Source organism: Hyperolius riggenbachi, chromosome 1 (assembly GCF_040937935.1).
Source record: "Hyperolius riggenbachi isolate aHypRig1 chromosome 1, aHypRig1.pri, whole genome shotgun sequence".
Taxonomy (NCBI): Eukaryota; Metazoa; Chordata; class Amphibia; order Anura; family Hyperoliidae; genus Hyperolius; species Hyperolius riggenbachi.
Window position 1 is genome coordinate 296,994,140 of NC_090646.1, and position 22,440 is coordinate 297,016,579.

General features: G+C 45.3%; 1 protein-coding gene across 1 annotated transcript in view; it reads right to left on the reverse strand.

The window, feature by feature from the left end:
* ACER1 (alkaline ceramidase 1) overlaps window positions 1-22,440 on the reverse strand; it is a 200,520-nt gene that overhangs the window by 101,444 nt on the left and 76,636 nt on the right. Inside the window, exon 2 of the mRNA XM_068233760.1 lies at window positions 22,233-22,380. The gene's annotated coding sequence lies outside the window, so the exon portion shown is untranslated. The remainder of the gene's footprint in view (window positions 1-22,232; window positions 22,381-22,440) is intronic.

The window sequence follows — 22,440 nt, forward strand, 5'->3', positions numbered from 1 at the left end:
GATGGTATTAGATGGATTAGACAGTGGTCAGAGTTGCCTAGGGCAGCTAGTGGTGGTTCCATCATGCTGTGGGGCTGTGTGGCCAGTGCAGGGACTGGGAATATTGTCAGAGTTGAGGGACGCATGGATTTCACTCAGTATCAGCAGATTCTGGAGACCAATGTTCAGGAATTGGTGACAAAACTGAAGCTGTGCCGATGCTGGATCTTTCAACAAGACAACAACATTAAACATTGCTCAAAATCCACTAAGGCATTCATGCAGAGGAACAAGTACACGTTCTGGAATGGCCATCGCAGTCCCCAGACCTGAATATAATTGAAAATCTGTGGTGTGAGTTAAAGAGAGCTGCTTGGAAGTAGAGATGCGGCGAACTGTTCGCCTGGCGAACATCTCTGGGGCTTTTACTACTTCCGGGTCCCACTGACCCGGAGTAGTATGCCTGCGTTGCCCGGCGGGCACTCTCTGCGCATGAGCGTGACGTCGTTCATGACCTCACGCACACGCGCAGAAAGTGCCCGGCAACAGGAGCGCGATCTAGGAAGCGCTCCGCCGGGCAGCGCAGGCGTACTACTCCGGGTCAGTGCGACCCGGAAGTAGTAAAAGCCCCAGGGATTTGGAGATGTTCGCCGGCGAACGGTTCGGGAACCGTTCGCCACATCTCTACTTGGAAGCCATCAAACCTGAATGAACTACAGATATTTTGTAAAGAGGAATGGTCCAAAATACCTTCAACCAGAATCCAGACTTTCATTGGAACCTACAGGAAGCGTTTAGAGGCTGTAATTTCTGCAAAAGGAGGAGCTACTAAATATTGATTTCATTTCTTTTTTTGTGGTGCCCAAATTTATGCACTTGCTTATTTTGTTTAAACAATTATTACACACTTTCTGTAAATCCAATAAACTTCATTTCACTTCTCAAATATCACTGTGTGTGTCTCCTATATGATATATTTAACTAACATTTTATATCGTAACAACCAACTCACTACAGGAAAATCATGACGATTAACAAGGTTGCCCATACTTTCGCATCCCACTGTATATTTTAGCTGAGTGAGGCTAGGTTCACAGTGGAAGTTGTGACTTGACCCTGTGACAGCAGGAACGCAACAGATCAGGGAAAGCGGCACAGCACGTTATCCGCGTCAATTAACATTGTACTGTTAACGTGGCATTATGCGGTTAGGGTACTGCACTCCGACTGAATGCACTGCAATGGCCACACTGTAAATGGCGCATTGCTTTTGTATTGCAGTGTGACGTTTTACATTACAATGCGGCCATTGCACCATTCTGCAATGCCCCACTGTGAAGCTATCCTTAAAGTCATGAGATAAATCATATTTATGCTGCAATATATCTTTGTAGGGCAACAAGTTTGCATCTTTTCAAAAGCACATTCTCTGCTTATATCAATAAATGCTAAAGGCGGTGGTGCTGTATATGGCCAATCAGAACAATGGACATGGAACATAGTGGAGATGTTGGTCTGAATAAGGTATGTGTAGTTGCTAAATTTAAAGGAAATCTGAAGTGAAAATAAACGTATGATATGATTTGTATGTGTAGTACTGCTAAAGGTGCGTATACACGCATAACAGCAGCCAACGACAGGTCCGTCGGCACCTCCTGCTGGGCGGGTTTTCAGCAGACTGTAGTGCGTGTGTATGCACTGTCGGCAGACTCATAAGGCTGTTCCTGAACGATCCGCCGGGCGAGGGGGGACGTTCCCCCCCTCCCCCCTCACCTCAGGGCTCTCCCCTGCCTGGGCAGCGGCGGGCAATGTCTGGGCAGCGGCAGCAACATACCTCCCATGCGCTCCAACGTGCGTTCCTCTCTCTAGTCTGTGACGCGACTTCCTGTATAAACAGGAAGTCACGTCAGACACTAGAGAGAGGAACGCACGCTGGAGCGCTTGGAAGGTATGTAGCTGACGCTGCCCAGACGGTAATTTAAGCTGGAGGGGAGCGCACAGGGGAGAGCCCCGAGGTGAGGAACATCCCACCTCCCCGCCGAGTGTGGTCATGGCTTACCCCTCATGCTGTGACCCCTCCAGCCTCCCCAAAACAGCCCCGAGCGGGCCCCAAGGGAGGCCTGAGCCCCCCCCCTCCCAGCGGGAGCAGGGGCTGCAGGCCATATTGTTACGCCAGTGTGTAGGTTCCAATGAGAGTCTGGATTCCGGTTGAAGGTATTTTTGGACCATTCTTCTTTACAAAACATCTATAGTTCATTCAGGTTCTATGGCTTACGAGCATGAACAGCTCTCTTTAACTCACACCACAGATTTTCAATTGTATTCAGGTCAGGGGACTGAGATGGCCATTCCAGAATGTTGTACTTGTTCCTCTGCATGAATGCCTTAGTGGATTTTGAGCAGTGTCTAGGGTCGTTGTCTTGTTAAAAGATTCAGCCCCGGTGCAGCTTCAGCTTTGTCACTGATTCCTGAACATTGGTCTCTAGTATCTGCTGATACTGGGTGGAATCCATGTGTCCCTCAACTCTGACAAGATTCCCAGTCCCTGCACTGGCTACACAGCCCCACAGCATGATGGAACCACCACCATATTTTACTGTAGGTAGCAGGTGTTTTTCTTGGAATGCTGTGTTGTTTTTCCTCCATGCATTACACCTCTTGTTATGCCCAAATAACTCAATTTTAGTTTCATCAGTCCACAGCACCTTATTCTAAAACTAAGCTGGCTTGTCCAAATGTGCATTATCATACCTCAAGCGGCTCTGTTTGTGCTGTGGGCGGAGAAAAGGCTTCCTCTGTATCATTCTCACATTCAGCATCTCCTTGTGTAAAGTGCGCTGAATGGTTGAACGATGAAAAGTGACTCCATCTGCAGCAAGATGATGTTGTGGGTCTTTGGTGCTGGTCTGTGGGTTGACTCTGACTGTTCTCACCATTCATCTCTTCTATTTATCAGAGATTTTTCTCGTTCTGCCACTTCGAACCTTAACCTGAACTGAAAAGGGAGGGGAAAAGGGATTTTCTTTGTGGTCGTTTGTATGCAGACGCCTCCTATAGTACTTTCTGTTAACCTGAACTGAGTCTGTGGTGTTCCATTTCCTCAATATGTTCCTAACTGTGGAAACAGACAGCTGAAATCTCTGAGACAGCTTTCTGTATCCTTCCCCTAAACCATGATGGTGAACAACCTTGTGAGTTTTTGGCAGCATATAAAAAGTTGGGATAGTATAAATCTCCACTTTAACAAATGTATTTTCCCTTTCCAGTAATACACCATCCAAGTAACCCCACAGGATTTTATCATTTATTCTATCCACTAATGTGTTAAAAAGGCTGCATTGCACTCTTTCATAAGTTGTTTTATCTCCCAGTAGTCTCCTAATCTGCTCTTCATAGTACTCTTTGCTCATAATCAAAACATTCCCACCCTTATCACTTCTTTTGATCTCTATATTTTAATCTCCCTTTAATTTTTTAAGGGCATTCCTTTCTTCCTTGCTTAAGTTATCTGATCCAATGAAATTCCATTTCACTTTTTTGAGGTCCTCAGAGACCTCAAAAAAGCCCATGAACATGGATGCATATTTATTACTACTTAGAGTGGGCATAAAACTTGATTTAGGGCGTAATTTTGTATGTAGCATAACTCTTTGATTATCGTTTATTTCCTCAAATAATCTCTTCAGATCGATATCAACATCAGTCGGAGTGTTAGGTATATCACTTTCTGTGGAGCTGGTGGCATACATTTTCCTGAGGAGGACCCTTCTCAGAAATGCAGCAAAACATCAAAATGATCTTCCGCACACTCATGCAAATCCTCATGCGAATCCGCTTACAAAAATCATGCAGCAATCAATGCTGTCCCTACAGCTAAGTTAAAAGCTGGGATCTTCGTTACAAGAATAAGTCTCTTGCGTAGTCACACTGCATAGAGGTAGCCTAGTGTCGTATGTATCCTAACTCTGGCCCTGTAACATGCATAGTACAAACATGCATGCATTCAGCACATCAAAACCTATCTAAGGAATAGGAGCCCATATCCTTAACGTCCTCCCTGAGACAGATAGTGCATCTAACTAATCCTGCAAGGGAGCTGCTTATACCTACATACTGTATGTACCATGCGAACACACCAGCAAGCTGTGTGTTAAGATCACTAACGGGAAGAGGGAGAGCACTAATGTCCTAGCTCAAGGTGAGGAGCTTGGATTTAGTGTTTTTTAAATTGTATTTGATCTTTTGTGGCTAGGATTTATCTAGTGCTCTCGGAGAGCACTAGATAAATCCTAGCCACAAAGGATCAAATACAATATAAAAAACACTAAATCCAGGCTCCTCACCTTGCGCTAGGACATTATCTAATGCTCTCCCTCTTCCCCTGTTGGTGATCTTTAACACACAGCTTGCTGGTGTGTTTGCATGGTACATATGTAGGTACTAGCAGCTCCCTTGCAGGATTAGTTAGATGCACCATCTGTCCCAGGGAGGACGTTCAGGATATGTGCTCCTATTCCTTAGATAGGTTTTGATGCGCTGAATGCGTGTATGTTTGTTCTATGCATGTTACAGGGCCAGAGGTAGAACACATACGACAACAGCGCTGTTGCTCTTTTAGCTCAGTTGTCTATGTATAATTGGTCTCGCTTCATGTACAGTCAATAAAGGTTTTCTAATTTTGCATACACCGGTGTGTCCCTAGGAGCCCTTTGTTTGCAAGGATTTTTGTTGACACAAATAAGGCTCAGGACATTGATCCAAACTTGGATAGGTGATGTTCTTTAATTACCTATGTTCCCAAATTTCCCTTTCCCTGTTCCCCGTTAAGCGTAGAACACATACGACACTGGACTACCTCTATGCGGTGTATGTGACTTCGCAAGAGACTTATTCTTGTAACGAAGATCCCAGCTTTTAACTTAGCTGTAGGGACAGCATTGATTGCTGCATGATTTGTGTAAGCGGATTCGCATGAGGATTTGTATGAGTGTGCGGAAGTTCATTTTGATGTTTTGCTGTTTTGCTTGCCACACCCCTTCCAGCACCTCCCCATTAAATCTACAATTGTTTAAATGTCCTAGCTCAAGGTGAGGAGCCTGGATTTTGTGTTTTTTAAATTGTATTTGATACCTTCTCAGAAATAACTGAATGTATTTATACGTTTCAAATTCATAACCTGCCTTAGGGCAAAATGTTAAACCACGTGTCAGAAGAGACAACTGGGAGCCATCCAATTCTACCCCACTTAAATGAATGACATCAAGGGCGTCACCATTGGGTGGTGTAACGATGGAGTCAACACACAGAGAGAATCTGATCGTTGGTGATCTGCAGTATCACTAGCGATACAGATATATACCTGGTTATGGATGATCTGCAGAATCACCAATAATACAGATATATCACTAACCTCTGGACACGAGTACAATAAATGACAATAGAGGCAGTAACGTTACAAATCTGTGGAAATGTCCACCACACTGCAATTCCTCAGAGGTGTGGTTACTTCTGAATGGGAACCCCGTGTGTGAGATCCTCTAACCAGGCAAAGAGAGGGATCTCGGCCAGGGGCGTAGCAATAGGGGTTGCAGAGGTAGCGACCGCATCGGGGCCCTTGGGCCAGAGGGGCCCCATGGGGCCCTTACTAAACCAAAGTATAAGCTGTTTATTGGTCCTGAGGTGGAAATAATCACTTCTATAGATGCTTTGAATGGTAGTAATCATTAACACACTGTTCCCCATCCCCTTCTTGCACCTCTAATACTGTAAATGACCTTGGCAGGTTTTGGTGCGCCGTATCAATTGTTACGTATAGAGTGCTTGGGGGGGCCCAATGTAAAACTCGCATCGGGGCCCCGAGCTCCATAGCTACGCCACTGATCTCGGCCCTTAGCAGCAATAGTCTGCTTGGGGCAAGCGTCTCGGAGAGGCAAGCCTCAGAGAAAACCCTCCAGTGGGAGACGTTCCACTGAAGGGAGAAGGGTGAGACAAGCAAGGGTTCGGCAACAAGAAGGCGGCACAGTACAGGAGCGAAAGGCAGAGGAGTAATCGGTAATCAGGCAGAGGTCGGCAACGGAAATCAGATAGACAAGGTACACAATCGATAAGAGAGAGAGTAGTTAGGTATAGCCATAGTCAAGACACAGGTAAATCCCAAATACAATTCTAACTAAAGGTGTGAAATCCTTAGCATCAACACCAGGGCACTGCACTAAGGTCTGAGCGTTAACACAGAGATGTATTCACGACAGCAGACAACCAGCTACTGCCCTGCAAGTCCAATTTGTAGCTAGCGAGCTACTCAGCGCCGCCCCAGAGCCCCAACCAATCAGGACACCTCCTGAGGTCAGCTGACTGGTGAGTCAGCTGAGCCTCCTATGTAGGAGGTAAAAGTCCTGCCTCTTCGCGCGGGCGTGACCCTCTGCCTCTGTGTGATGGAGAGGCCAGGCCCCGGGTCCGCGCCCGCCCGCGGACTGAAGTCCGCTTGCCGCCATGTGAGGCCCGCCGCCGTGTCGTCAGTGGCGGCGGCGGTGTCCCTACCAGCCTGTGCCGGCCGCTGCGCATGAGCGACGGAGTCCGCCGGCTGGGAAGCGGAGCCCGCCGCCATGCTGCCCCGCATGGCGGCGTTGTCTCCGCTATCCCTTACAGTACCCCCCCCCCCTTGAGGAGTGGACTCCGGACACCTCCTACACGGTTTCTCAGGGTGCAACAGATGAAACTTCTTCCTCAATCTCTCAGCATGCATGCGATCCTCCGGTACCCAGAACCTGTCCTCTACACCATACCCTTTCCAATGGACCAGATACTGCACCGAATTCTGCACCAGCCGAGAATCCAGAATCCTTTCAACTTCGTATTCTTTCTGACCCTCTACTACCACTGGGGGGGGAGGAATCTACATAAACTGCCGGTTTCAGTAAGGAGACGTGGAATGATCTCCCACATCTCATACTGGCTGGGAGATCAATCACATAAGAAACATCATTGATCTTCCTGACCACAGGATAAGGCCCTATGAACCTAGGACCTAACTTGGTAGACAGTTGTCTAAGAGCCAAATGTCTGGTCGACACCCACACCTTGTCTCCTGGGGCAAAGTGCCACTCAACAGACCGTTTCTTGTCAGCCTGTTTCTTTTGCTTTTGAAAAGCTACTCCCAGATTTTTCTTTACCTGTCCCCATAGCTCCCTTAAAGCTTTCTGCCAATCTTCCAGAGCTGTGAGCGAGGAAGAACACACAGGCAATGGAGAAAACTTAGGGGACTTTCCTGACACAGCCTGAAAAGGAGACAACCCTGTTGATGAGCTCTTCAGGTTGTTGTGCGCGAGCTCCGCAAAAGGCAAAAACTTGACCCATTCGGTCTGTGCATCCGCGACATAACATCTAAGGAACTGCTCCAGAGCCTGATTAATCCTTTCGGTCTGCCTGTTGGAATGTGGGTGATACCCTGATGAAAACGACAGTTTCATACCCAATGTGTGGCAAAAAGCCCTCCAAAACTTAGACACAAACTGGACTCCCCTGTCAGAAACCACATCATCCGGGATCCCATGCAAGCAGAAGACGTGCTGCACGAAGAGATCGGCCAACTCCTGGGCCAAGGGAAATCCTTTAAGGGGAACAAAATGGGCCATTTTGCTGAACCCATCTACGATTACCCATATGACTGTCATGCCTTCCGATCTGGGTAGCTCACCAATAAAATCCATGGACAGATGGGTCCAGGGTTCACTTGGTACCGGCAAGGATTGTAGGGTACCCACTGGAGCCATACGTGAAGGCTTGCTCCTGGCACACACAACACACTCTCGGACAAACTCCTTACAATCCGAGGCCAAGGAGGGCCACCACACACACCTAGTGAGTAAATCCAGAGTGCGAGTGGTCCCAGGGTGACCCGCATTCTTATGGGCGTGGAACAGCTGCATGATCTGCAACCGAAACGGAAGTGGCACGAAAAGAACCCCATCTGGTTTCCCCTCCGGAGTATCCAGCTGGTAGGAGGCTAATGTAGCAGCCCAATCCTCCCAAATTTCGGTGGCAGCTAGCACTACCTTACGGCGTTTAATGCCCTCTGGAAGTGTAGACTGAGCTGTCTCGGGTTCAAAACATCTGGAGAGAGCATCTGCCTTTACGTTTTTAGAACCTGGGGTGTAAGTGATGACAAATCTGAAGCGAGAAAAGAATAAAGACCAGCGGGCCTGTCTGGGATTAAGCCTTTTGGCGCCCTCAATGTACTCCAAATTCTTATGGTCAGTATATACTACAATAGTGTGTTCTGCACCCTCCAGCCAATGACACCATTCTTGAAAGGCCAACTTAATGGCAAGGAGTTCCCTGTTGCCCACATCGTAGTTTCTTTCAGCAGGGAAGAATCTATGTGATAAGTAGGCACAGGGATGTGTCTTGCCCTGCGGACCTGAACGTTGAGACAGGACTGCCCCCACCCCAATTTCTGAGGAACCCACCTCCACCATGAAAGGAATGGTGACATCAACATGTCTTAGTATTGGTGCAGAGCAAAACATCTTTTTCAGGGTACTGAAGGCTGACTGAGCCTCTGACGACCAATGGTATGGGTCAGCCCCCTTCTTGGTAAGGCTAGTCAGAGGGGCTACTATCGAGGAGAATCCCCTGATAAATCTCCGGTAGTAGTTAGCAAAACCAAGGAATCTTTGAAGTGCTTTCAAACCCACTGGTTGTGGCCACTCTAAGACAGCCGAAACCTTTTCTGGATCCATCAGGAGACCTGAAGTCGAGATAATATAGCCCAGAAAGGGGCGTACGTACAAAAAGGGCGCCTGGACAAAAAGGGCGCGGGGTGTAAACTCTAAATAATAATTAATCATTAATGGTTTATAAAAATAGTGTGCTATATTTTGTTTACAAATAAAGTTTAACAAAATTATAAATCATTAAATAATGTTTATAAAATCGGAAATTGTGAAAACGTTAATCTTCCCTATTTCTAAAGTTAAACTTATAATTACTTTTATTAAAAAAACAATAATATATGTTTAATTGTTATAATTGTATATTATTGTGAATAACCTTCATTTATGGTTTGTTCTTATAATAAAATCTGAAAATATTATTTATAACGATGATATAAATATAAGTACGTTCGTAATAAGTGTTGTAAAACATTAGTAATTATTACTAAAATTTTACTAAAACTATACCTAAGCCTACTCTTACACAGAACCCTCCCTGTACCTATCCCTAACCCCTAGACCCCCCTGTTGGTGCCTAAACCTAAGACCCCCCTGTTGGTGCCTAAACCTAAGACCCCCCTGTTGGTGCCTAAACCTAAGACCCCCCTGTTGGTGCCTAAACCTAAGACCCCCCCTGTTGGTGCCTAAGTAACCCTCCCTGTACCTACCCCTAACCCCTAGACCCCCCTGTTGGTGCCTAAACCTAAGACCCCCCTGTTGGTGCCTAAACCTAAGACCCCCCTGTTGGTGCCTAAACCTAAGACCCCCCTGTTGGTGCCTAAACCTAAGACCCCCCTGGTGGTGCCTAAACCTAAGACCCCCCTGGTGGTGCCTAAACCTAAGACCCCCCTGTTGGTGCCTAAACCTAAGACCCCCCCTGTTGGTGCCTAAACCTAAGACCCCCCTGTTAGTGCCTAAACCTAAGACCCCCCTGTTGGTGCCTAAACCTAAGACCCCCCTGTTGGTGCCTAAACCTAAGACCCCCCTGGTGGTGCCTAAACCTAAGACCCCCCTGGTGGTGCCTAAACCTAAGACCCCCCTTTATTATGTGGATAATAATGTTTTACTAATTATGGATGCAAAAAATATATTCCAATTTACATTACGTACTGATCGCTTTGTTTTGTGAATAATGTTTTAAAAACAGTAAGGGATAAAACTTTAAATAATGTTTTAATTATTTAAATAAGATAAATATATTTTGTATTTTCATAAACGTTATTCGGCACGGGTGCATTTTATAAACGTAAATGAACACAAGCTCAGTTATAAATCATTAAACAGCTCCGGGCGCCGTTTGTAAACTTTATTTAGCTCCGGGCGCTGTTTGTAAACTTTATTTAGCTCCGGCGCCCTTTTTTCCTGCTCTGCGCCCATTAAACGTTATTTATTATGGGAGTTAATGGCGGCGCCCTTTTTGTCCACTAGCTGCCTGCGCCCTTTTTTCCCAGCTCCCAGAAAGGGAACTTGAGTGACCTCAAAGACACACTTCTCTAGTTTTGCATAGAGTGAATTCTGTCTCAACTTCCCCAGCACGTACCTGACATGCTTACGATGCTCTCCAATGTTCTGAGAGAAAATCAAAATGTCGTCATGGTAGACCAAGACGAATTTCCCCAATAACTCTCTGAAGACCTCATTTATTAATTCTTGGAAGACGGCCGGGGCGTTACACAATCCGAAGGGCATAACACGGTACTCGTAATGCCCGTCGGATGTATTGAAGGCCGTCTTCCACTCGTCGCCATCCCTGATGCGCACCAGGTTGTATGCCCCCCGTAAATCTAATTTAGAGAAGATACTGGCATTGGTTATCTGAGCGAAGAGATCATCTATCAGGGGCAAAGGATAACGATTCTTTACAGTGATCTTGTTTAGACCCCTATAATCAATACATGGTCTAAGACCACCGTCCTTCTTTTGTACAAAAAATAATCTGGCACCAGCCGGAGACCGGGAGGAACGGATAAAACCTTTAGCCAGATTTTCTTTAATGTATTCTCGCATAGCCAGCTTCTCGGGCCCTGACAGATTATAGAGATGCCCTCTAGGGGGCATACAACCTGATCTTAAGTCTATGGGACAGTCGAAACTCCGATGAGGTGGGAGTTTGTCCGCTGACTTAGGACAGAATACGTCAGAAAACTCGGCGTATTGTGTCGGAACCCCTTTTACCTCTAGCTTGGTGGTACAGATAGCAATTTTCTCTAGACAATGGCTATGACAAAAAGGTGACCAAGCGAGCAACTGGCCTGATCCCCAGTCTATCTGCGGGGAATGAAGTTGCAACCAGGGCATTCCGAGGACAATGGTGGATGTTGTCATGCGCAGAACAAGAAACTGTAACTTTTCTTTGTGTAAAATGCCTATAGTGCAGGACAATATCTGAGTCTGAGAGAGAGGTTGTCTGAACTGTGATGGGGAGTCATCAATTGCAGTGACCACTATTTGTCGATTCACTGGATGTGTTGGGATTCCCAAACCCTTCACAAACTCGTAGTCTATAAAGTTGGCTGCCGACCCTGAGTCTATGAAGGCCTGAGTGCTCGTGGTCAAATTCCCCCAAGAAATGGAACACGGAAGGAGTAACCGATTATTCTGATTAAGAGGTAACCTCTGCTCGTCTAGGGTATTACCTCTAACTACACCTAGACGGCAGCGTTTCCCGACTTCTTGGGGCAATTTTGAGCAATATGGCCCTCCTCTGCACAATATAAGCACAGTCTCTCAGCCTTTCTGCACTCTTTCTCGGCCCAAGTTAACCGAGAATGTCCGATTTGCATCGGTTAATCGGTAGGTGGGGTAGACGAGGAGGACACATAAGAAAGTGCCCTTACTGCATTCCTTCCTCTTGATTGACGCTGATAGAATAAGCGGCGGTCCGCTCGCACCGCTAGTGAGATGGCGTCATCGCCAGACTTCGGTTCAGGGTGTCCTAGCATCAGTTCAGAGACTGCGTCTGACAGGCCTGAAAGGAAGCAGTCCAATAAAGCGTAGGACCCCCACCTAGATGACACAGCCCACCTCCTAAACTCTGCTGCATAAACCTCAACCGTATCTCGACCCTGCCGGAGAGTTTTGAGCTTCCTCTCCGCAGTGATTGAAGCATCCGGATCATCATAAGTTATAGCCATAGCTTTAAAAAATTCCTCAACTGAGGTTAGAGCCGTATCTTTGGGTGAAAGCCCGTATGCCCAAGTTTGGGAGTCCCCGGACAATCGGGTTTTGATAAAAGTCACCCTTTGCTGCTCAGAACCAGACAGGGGCGACCTTAATTCAAAATATGACCCAGTTACGGAAATTCTGGAAGTCAGATCTCTGCCCTGAAAACTTCTCTGGAACTGACATGCGGAGATCTGTGACCGGTGGAGATTGCATTGTAGCAACAGTAGTTTGCAAGACCTGCACAGATCCAGACAGTTTGGCGATCTGGGTCTGTTGCGTATTAACCACCTCAATGAGATTATTAAGTGAAGTGGCTAAAGTCTCGATCTGTTCGCTTCCATAATGATGGTCTGCTCTTCTGTAACGATGGTGTCAACACACAGAGAGAATCTGATCGTTGGTGATCTGCAGTATCACCAGCGATACAGATATATACCTGATTATGGATGATCTGCAGAATCACCAATAATACAGATATATCACTAACCTCTGGACACGAGTACAATAAATGACAATAGAGGCAGTAACGTTACAAATCTGTGGAAATATCCACCACACTGCAATTCCTCAGAGGTGTGGTTACCTCTGAATGGGAACCCCGTGTGTGAGACCCTCTAACCAGGCAAAGAGAGGGATCTTGGCCCCTAGCAGCAATAGTCTGCTTGGGGCAAGCGTCTCGGAGAGGCAAGCCTCAGAGAAAACCCTCCAGTGGGAGACGTTCCACTGAAGGGGGAAGGGTCAGACAAGCAAGGGTTCGGCAACAAGAAGGCGGCACAGTACAGGAGCGAAAGGCAGAAGAGTAATCGGTAATCGGGCAGAGGTCGGCAACGGAAATCAGATAGGCAAGGTACACAATCGATAAGAGAGAGAGTAATCGGGTATAGCCAGAGTCAAGACACATGTAAATCACAAATACAAGTCTAACTAAAGGTGTGAAATCCTTAGCATCAACACCAGGGCACTGCACTAAGGTCTGAGCGTTAACACAGAGATGTATTCACAACAGCAGACAACCAGCTACTGCCCAGCAAGTCCAATTTGTAGCTAGCGAGCTACTCAGCGCCGCCCCAGAGCCCCAACCAATCAGGACACCTCCTGAGGTCAGCTGACTGGTGAGTCAGCTGAGCCTCCTATGTAGGAGGTAAAAGTCCTGCCTCTTCGCGCGCGCGTGACCCTCTGCCTCTGTGTGATGGAGAGGCCAGGCCCCGGGTCCGCGTCCGCCCGCGGACTGAAGTCCGCTTGCCGCCATGTGAGGCCCGCCGCCGTGTCGCCAGTCGCGGCGGCGGTGTCCCTACCAGCCTGTGCCGGCCGCTCCGCATGAGCGACGGAGTCCACCGGCTGGGAAGCGGAGACCGCCGCCATGCTGCCCCGCATGGCGGCGTTGTCTCCGCTATCCCTTACGGGTGGACATTCAGTCAGCAGGAGTTGGTCACAGTGTTCCTCATTTGTCTCACCATTAATGTTTGTTGATAATATTTAATGTGGCCTCCTTCCATAGAACAAATAGTTATGAAGGTTTAAATTTAATTTTTACATTTGTTTTTTTTTTAAGATTTTTAAGATTTTGTCATTTTTTTATCTTTGACAACAAAGTGATCATTATTTTAAATTAAAATGTACCTTAGTGTTATGAGAAGTCTCTGTGTAGGATATATAGGCCGCCTCAACACTGTAGTTGTCCCTAGAAGTCTGGGCCACAATTCCTCCAGGAGAAAATCAAAACTTGAAAAATAAAAATATGCTTTAGTTTGTGAAGTGTAGCACTGAAATTTTGAAGGTACAAATGTTACAGTGCATACTGTTCAAATTTTTGTTACATGAAAAAAATGACATAATTAAAAAAAATTGGGCCAGTTATTGACAAAATTAAAAAAAAAAACCTTGTTTGATCTTTGTTAATAGATAAGATAAACAACTGCAGGATGATGCATTGTTGAAATGGTTGATAAATGTGCCTTACACATACTTAGAAGTTTGGGTATAGAGGGCGCAAATTGTTTGCCTATAGCTGTTGCTAAGGACATTGGAGTCAGATATAGTGACATTTGAGTAAAAACACATATATGAAGGTAAAATGGCTGTGAAGGGACACAACCTTACACATGGTATTACAGAAATAAATGTAAAAAAACATTGAAACTCACCTGTCTATAGACATCATTCTATATGCAAAGAATTTCTCGGGATGAGCACGCAAATCCTGGTAAATCGACTGGAATTCTCCTTTCCAATCTCTGGTCACATTCATGGGATGCACCCAGTACTGACGAGGCCTGGACCTTCTCCTCATCAAGCCAACAACACACAAAAGCACAACCAACTCTTCCTCAATCCCTATACTCCTCTCTACAACCCACAAAGCATTGCAGGAAACATTACCCTTGTATATCCTGCCCATTACACTCATTAAATAATTATGTTAATTTCAATTATTTAGAACAAGGGCACTTTAAATTCAGCCAAAACATACCAGAAAAACACAAAACGCCCCACAAAAAAGGCTTACAAGACGCGTGTCTAAAAACACACCACACACCCAAAAAAGGCACACAAAACACTTGCGTTTGCATTTTCGTTTTTAGGTGTGAATGGGGCTTAAAGGGCACCATGAAAAAAAGAGCAATACATGAGGATTCTCAACGACAACATAAGGCATTCTGCAGAGAAACTTGACCTTGGCACCAGTGGATATTTCAGCATGACAATGACCAAAACACACAGCAAAAGTGGTGAAGAAATGGTTAGCAGACAACAACATTAACGTTTTGGAGTCCTGACTTGAATCCAATTGAGAATATATGGAGGGATCTAATGTTGTTACACTAAACAGAGCTGTGCTTATTTGCAGTGCTATTTAGGCCCCCTTTTCCACTGGCAACATTTGATTTTCATGATCCTAAGACCAACTTGCCACTGATGCAATTACATTTTTGGCGGTCTTTCAGCCAAAGTAGCGCATGTGTACACACTGTTGGCGGACTGATGAAGCTGTTTCTGAACGATCCGCTGAGTGGATCGTTCAGAAACAGCCTTATCAGTCCGCCGACAGCGTGTACATACGCACTACTGTTGGCTGAAATTCCCCCCGGCGGGAGGGTCTGACAGACTCGTCGTTGGCGGCCGTAGTGCGTGTGTACCCCCCTTGGTGCACAGACACAGGATTGTCTGAGCATGCCCAGGTGGGATGCAACTCTCTTAAGCTGCTCCAGACCTTGTCTCAGATTTCTACACCTTTAAACCTATTTGTGCTGAAACTGGACCCAAAATACAGAGGAATCCCACCCACCATGGCTAAGGATACAACTACAACCAACCAGAACATTTGGACTACTTTGGATGTCAGAGATTTAAACTGGATTGAAATCTACCATGAAGCCTACCATTGCTGAACACACCAAGCCTTCTAATAGCTGACCTGAAACAAGACCTTCAACCTCTGTGATTGCCCTCTCTCCACCCTGTGAGTAATCCTTTACCCATTATCCAAGGCATATGCACCAAGTGACTATTTTCCACATATATTTTATCATTTATCATCTAACGCTGAAACAAAGAACTTTACTTAAAATAAATCTATGATCCAACTCTGTGTAGAAAGAAAGCATTTTGCACAGATCCTCTTTGAGCTCAGCATGATTCCAAAAGTAAAAGCTATCTAAACAAGTCTATTGTCTCTTAAGCCCAATCTGCACGATACGATTCTTTGTGCGAAAACAATGGCAAATTGAACTGAATCGAATCCCGATCGGACATGTTGGATTTAATCGGATCGTAAATAGAATCGTAATCGAATCGCACAAAGAATCGTATTATGTAGATGGGGCTTAATGTCAACATACAAATACTCATCAAAGGATCTTCTCTCTGCCTGCCCTCCCAAGAAACAATTACAAATGAACAACTCACTAGCTTGTCTCTTAAAATCCTTTGGGATACTCAGGAAAGCAGGAGGGGGCAGAGAGGCAGTGGGTCTAAAAACAAACAACAGCTTTGACAGTGAACTGTAAAAAACATAGCTGTCCCCAGGAAAGCTCCATCACAGCCACACTTTGCAATGCCAGATCAATAAATAATAAAACAGCAACTATGCATGACCTAATAGAGCTCTCTGATTTGACCTTTTTGACAGAGACCTAGCTTGGGAAACATGCAGGCCCCACTCTTGAAGCGACTGTGCCAGTTAATTATTCAATCTTGCACTGTGAGAGGCAAGACCGCAAAGGAGGGGGGTTGCCATGTGCTTCAGATCCTCTTTGAACATAAGGTCCCTGGCAAAAGGCCTCACTGAATCCTTTGAATGCCTGGCGGCCCAACTCTCAGCTGTGAAAAACATCAACATATTGCTCATATACCACCCTCCAGGTAATGGCTCAGCCTTTCTTAAGGAAATCTCTGAACTCTTATCCTGCCTAACAGTGGAACACCCTAGATGGATCATCCTGGGAGATTTTAAATGCATGGGTGGATGATCACAACTCACACCTAGGAAGTCAACTACTACTGAACTGGGTTTCTCTCTGGCTGTCAACTTCCCCACCCACAAGAAAGGGCACACCCTAGATCTTATATTCCATTACGGACTTTTAATATCACACACGGAAATAAACCCAGTAGTATGGTCAGACCACCACACCATCCACTTCTCTCTGACAGCACCAGCGATAAAACACAGAGGGAAAGAACTCCTCATAAAATACCACACTTTGAAAGATGTCTCACCCCTGCACATTCAGAATATCCTCAACTTTGACAGACTAACCAATCATTGCTCTGACCCAGACTCCATGATCCTGATGTACAACCATGCTGTGTCATCTGCTTTTAATGACCTTGCTCCAGTACGCATTAAACGGTCTACACCACTTCACCACGCACGGTGGTTTGATAGCTCACTAAAGGACCTAAAGAAAGAAGTGCACAGACTAGAAAGAATATGGTGGAAATCTCAGATTTCAAAAGATAAACACATCCTTGTCTCTCACCTGGGAAGCTACCAAAATGCGATCACCAAGAAAAAATCCTCCTACCTATCACAGGAGATTGCAAAGGCCGCCAACAAGGCCAGCCCAATTATTCCGCACAGTTGATAGCCTCTGTAACCCATCCTGTCAAAATCCTACTATAAATCCCTCACAGGAGCTATGTGAAAAATGTGCTTGCTACTTTTCTGACAAAGTGTCCTCTATTCGGTCTCTCATTCAGTCCGCAGCACCTAAGACTTATTCAACTCCTGTAAATAGTTGCAAGAACAACCTAACACCCTGGACTAACTTCAAAAGCATTAGTGAGGAAGAGATCTCAGACATCCTCCGTCACCTCCGCCAGACAACCTGCGACCTGGATCCTGGACCAATTAAACATATGCTGAAATGCCCTGACCTGTTTGGTCCAGCATTTCACAAGATAGTAAATTGCTCTCTGCAAGCATGGAGGTTTCCTACCCCTCTAAAAGAAGGAATCCTCAAGCCCCTTCTTAACCACTTGCCGACCGCCCACAGCCGATGGGCGGCGGCAAGGGCTAGGCCCAAACGACCGCTATACACCCATCGGCTGTGGCGGCAGTGGGCGTGGTTATGCGCCAATCAAGTCACGCGATCAGGCGTCGGCGACAGGCTCCACCCACCTTGCACAGTAACCCGCCAGCCGTTCGGAAGCGCCGGCGGGCTACTAGCATCCGGATCGCCGCAAACAAAGTGTATAATACGCTTTGTAATGTATACAAAGCGCATTATACAGGCTGCCTCCTGCCCTGGTGGTCCCAGTGATCAAGGGACTACCAGGGCAGGCTGCAGCCCCCCAGGTAAGCACCCAAGCACACTGATCTGCCCCCCCCTTCCCTCTGATCACCCACAGCACCCCTCAGACCCCCGCCCCCTCAGACTCCTGTTTACACCCATTCACTCCCCTAATCACCCCTCAATCACTCCCTGTCACTATCTGTCAACACTATTTTTTCTATTAGGTCCTAAACTGCCCCCTGGGGGCTCCTGATCACCCCCCTACACTCTCAGATCCTCCGCACACCCCCTCCCCCCTGGTACTGTATACATCTATCCTCCCCTGTAATCACCTGTCAATCACCTGTCCCACACCATCAGATTGCCCGCAGACCTACCCTCAGATAGCATATTGTGATAAAGTTCATTATTTTCTGTAATGTGCTGATAAACATTAGACTTTCATATAATTTAGATTCATTACACACAACTGAAGTAGTTCAAGCCTTTTATTGTTTTAATATTGATGATTTTGGCATACAGCTCATGAAAGCCCAAAATTCCTATCTCAAAAAATTAGCATATCATGAAAAGGTTCTCTAAACGAGCTATTAACCTAATCATCTGAATCAACTAATTAACTCTAAACACCTGCAAAAGATTCCTGAGGCTTTTAAAAACTCCCAGCCTGGTTCATTACTCAAAACCGCAATCATGGGTAAGACTGCCGACCTGACTGCTGTCCAGAAGGCCATCAATGACACCCTCAAGCCAGAGGGTAAGACACAGAAATTTCTGAACGAATGGGCTGTTCCCAGAGTGCTGTATCAAGGCACCTCAGTGGGAAGTCTGTGGGAAGGAAAAGGTGTGGCAGAAAACGCTGCACAACGAGAAGAGGTGACCGGACCCTGAGGAAGATTGTGGAGAAGGACCAATTCCAGACCTTGGGGGACCTGTGGAAGCAGTGGACTGAGTCTGGAGTAGAAACATCCAGAGTCACCGTGTACAGGTGTGTGCAGGAAATGGGCTACAGGTGCCGCATTCCCCAGGTCAAGCCACTTTTGAACCAGAAACAGCGGCAGAAGCGTGGGCTACAGAGAAGCAGCACTGGACTGTTGCTCAGTGGTCCAAAGTATTTTTTTCGGATGAAAGCAACCTTTGCATGTCATTCGGAAATCAGGGTGCCAGAGTCTGGAGGAAGACTGGGCAGAGGGAAATGCCAAAATACCTGAAGTCCAGTGTCAAGTACCCACAGTCAGTGATGGTCTGGGGTGCCATGTCAGCTGCTGGTGTTGGTCCACTGTGTTTTATCAAGGGCAGGTTCAATGCAGCTAGCTATCAGGAGATTTTGGAGCACTTCATGCTTCCATCTGCTGAAAAGCTTTATGGAGATGAGGATTTCATTTTTCAGCACGACCTGGTACCTGCTCACAGTGCCAAAACCACTGGTAAATGGTTTACTGACCATGGTATTACTGTGCTCAATTGGCCTGCCAACTCTCCTGACCTGAACCCCATAGAGAATCTGTGGGATATTGTGAAGAGAAAGTTGAGAGACGCAAGACCCAACACTCTGGATGAGCTTAAGGCCACTATTGAAGCATCCTGGGCTCCATAACACCTGAGCAGTGCCACAGGCTGATTGCCTCCATGCCACGCCGTATTGAAGCAGTCATTTCTGCAAAAGGATTCCCGACCAAGTATTGAGTGCATAACTGAACATAATTATTTGAAGGTTGCCTTTTTTTTTTTTAAAAACACTTTTCTTTTATTGGTCGGGTGAAATATGCTAATTTTTTGAGATAGGAATTTTGGGTTTTCATGAGCTGTATGCCAAAATCATCAATATTAAAACAATAAAAGGCTTGAACTACTTCAGTTGTGTGTAATGAATCCAAAATATATGAAAGTCTAATGTTTATTAGTACATTACAGAAAATAATGAACTTTATCACAATATGCTAATTTTTTTTAGAAGGACCTGTATGCATATATAGAGCTCTGTGCATGCTGCAAAGAAACAGCTACATCAGAAAACTGGATATCCTTAAATCGCTTATGAATCATTGCATTAGTTCCATTTGCTGGCAAAATAGCACCAATTTACTCAGGCTAGCACAGAAACAGTTGTTATTCCATGCAGAGTTCCATAGATGTAAGTTACAAAGCCCATGCAGACAGCCACGTAAACATAGTAAGCTTGACTTAGGCAAAAAGCATGTCAGCAAGGGATAGCCAGTTCAAGTAGCAAATAAACAACTATAATAATGCATAGCATGAACCGAGTCCAGCAATGTGGATTGATGACATCATACTCCTTGCTTGAGGAGTCGCCAATCCCTAAACACTATGTCCCGCCTGGGTGTCAAGAGTTCACAGCGTGCACAATTACTCACTGAGAAGTGTCAGGCAAATTCCCGTCAGATGGCAGCGGTGTGCAGCTTTGCGTTCTACCCGTGCCTGTAAACTACAGTATGTCAGCGTGGCCATGGGGATCAGCTCCGGCTAGCGTGCAGTGATAGTGGTGGGCCAGGCTGGCCCCCTGTGACTCCTCCCACTTTCATGTTTCGGCCAATGGGCTTCCTCAGGGTGTGGCTTGACTAGCTTGTATGAAAAAAAGCAAGTGAGGGCATTCTGCAGAAATTAAAATATTACTTTGCTCCAGTTCAAAATATTCATACAAAATAAAAGTTAACAATTTTCTTTTCTCTGTCGCTTGGCTAGGCATACACAGATCGATTAGAGCCCAATATGCCAAGCTAATTGATCAGATGGTAATCGATTCCTACACCGCACTTCACACTCAATCTCAGTACATTTCAGCAGAAAGTATTGGTCAAACTTGATTTAGTGCAACGCTATGTGGACATTGATTCCCCACCTGTTTGCTTGGAAATTTTCCTATGTATCCAATCACACCTTCAATTGATAATTTGCCCAAAATCGATTGAAGGGGAATCAGTTGGATATGGTGGGGGCAATAGATGACAGTCAGATTCCTTTAAAGCACAGTTCCCCAACCCTGTCCTCAAGGCCCACCAACAGTGCATGTTTTGTGGAAATCCACAGAGGTAGGTTATCAGCTCTGTTGAGACACTAATTACCTCACCTGTGAATGTGTGTGGTTTTCTGCAAAACATGCACTGTTGGTGGGCCTTGAGGACAGGGTTGGGGAACTGTGCTTTAAAGTGATTGAAATGGCTGGAAAAATCAATACCTGAATGTCCAAGTGTAGGCACCCTGGATCCACTCTGTTGTGGTGGGGCCAAGCCCTGCATGTGATTTCACTGGAAACATTCACAAAGTCTGCTCAAGAGGGCAGACATCTGGTCAAGTAAAAAATCATTAAAGGATCCAAATTTGTTAATTTACAGGCATTGTTTTTTCAGTTAACTAGCCAAGGAGTAATATTTTTATATTATTTCTTAAAGCGAACCTGAAGCGAGTAAAATTATTTAAAATAAACACATGACGTAGCTGCAAATGAATATTACATACTAACCTCACCGTCAGTTCCTCTCAGAAGCTCACCATTTTCTTCTTACAGTGATCCCTTCCAGTTCTGACAAGATTTTATCAGAACTGAACTATAACAGTTGCTGCCAGTTAAATATCAGCAGTTGTCAGTTACAACTGAATGTGCAAGGTAATGTCCATGTGTCCCTATGGCTCAAATGGGTGATATTACAGTTTCAATGATCACAGTGTACAAGTGGGACACATGAGAGGAGAAAGAGATTGAGGAGTAGACTACACAGGAGGTTTTAAGTATGACCTGTGTATGGTTATTTTGACTTTTTATTTTCAGTTCAGGTTCTCTTTAAGAGTAATAAGGAGTCTGTCTAACAGCAACCAATTGAATCCAGGTAAACCTTTATGCATGTTAGAGGATTTTAAAATTAGGACTTTTCTGCATATGGGATTAAAAATTGTCAAGGACAGGAAAACAAATCTTTCTAACACTTTATTATAGGTCAATTATAATAAAAATAAAAAAAAAACAGAAATAAAACATAAGCACATGTGACTAGGCATGCCATAAAACCTCCACCATCATAACTGAAACAATGATAGTTACTCCCTTCTAATGACTCATCTAGATGTGCTCAGTAAGGACTATTGACCCCACACCAGCCCTTTTATGGCATCGATCTGCTTTGTCTGCATCTGATGTTGCTGGATGAGCCTGTGCAGGAGACGCATTTGAAGCTACATATATTAATTACATATACCTACTCTTTATCTGTGTTGCCTACAAGCTGTTATGCCTGTTTGTAAAAGAAGAGAAGGAATCAAAGGTTAGTCCCGGCCAACTAGAGCTGGCAAGTGGCCTGCAGCTAAGGTGAACAGAATGCACGCAGATGCCATTTACAACTCCCAGCACTGTGTGGCAACCTGGAGAATGTTTTTTCCCCCTTTAAACAGGTATAATGTATTGAATTTTAGTATAATCACATACAGTGGAACCTTGGTTTGTGAGCATAATTTTTCCCAGAAACATGCTTGTTTGGTCCGGAAACTCAGATGATTCGTTCTACAATCCAAAAACATTTCTAGAAAATTATTTTAAATAAAGTACTGTATTGTATAACATGAAAATGGGGGAAAAAAATACTTTCACTATAACTAACAGAATCATTGCTATCTCTAGGCTCACCCCAACCTTCTTTTTTCTTGGGCTTTAACAAAGAACTTATGCAATGGCAATTTCTTGGCCTTCTTCTTTGCCTACTTTTAAAGATTTCACGGAAATGTGACATTGAGCAGTCCCTACACTCAGATTACAATCCTGACAAAATACAATCCTGCAACAAAAAAGAAAGAAGGATAATTGAGTCAGTTGTGATAATGCAATGCACATATAC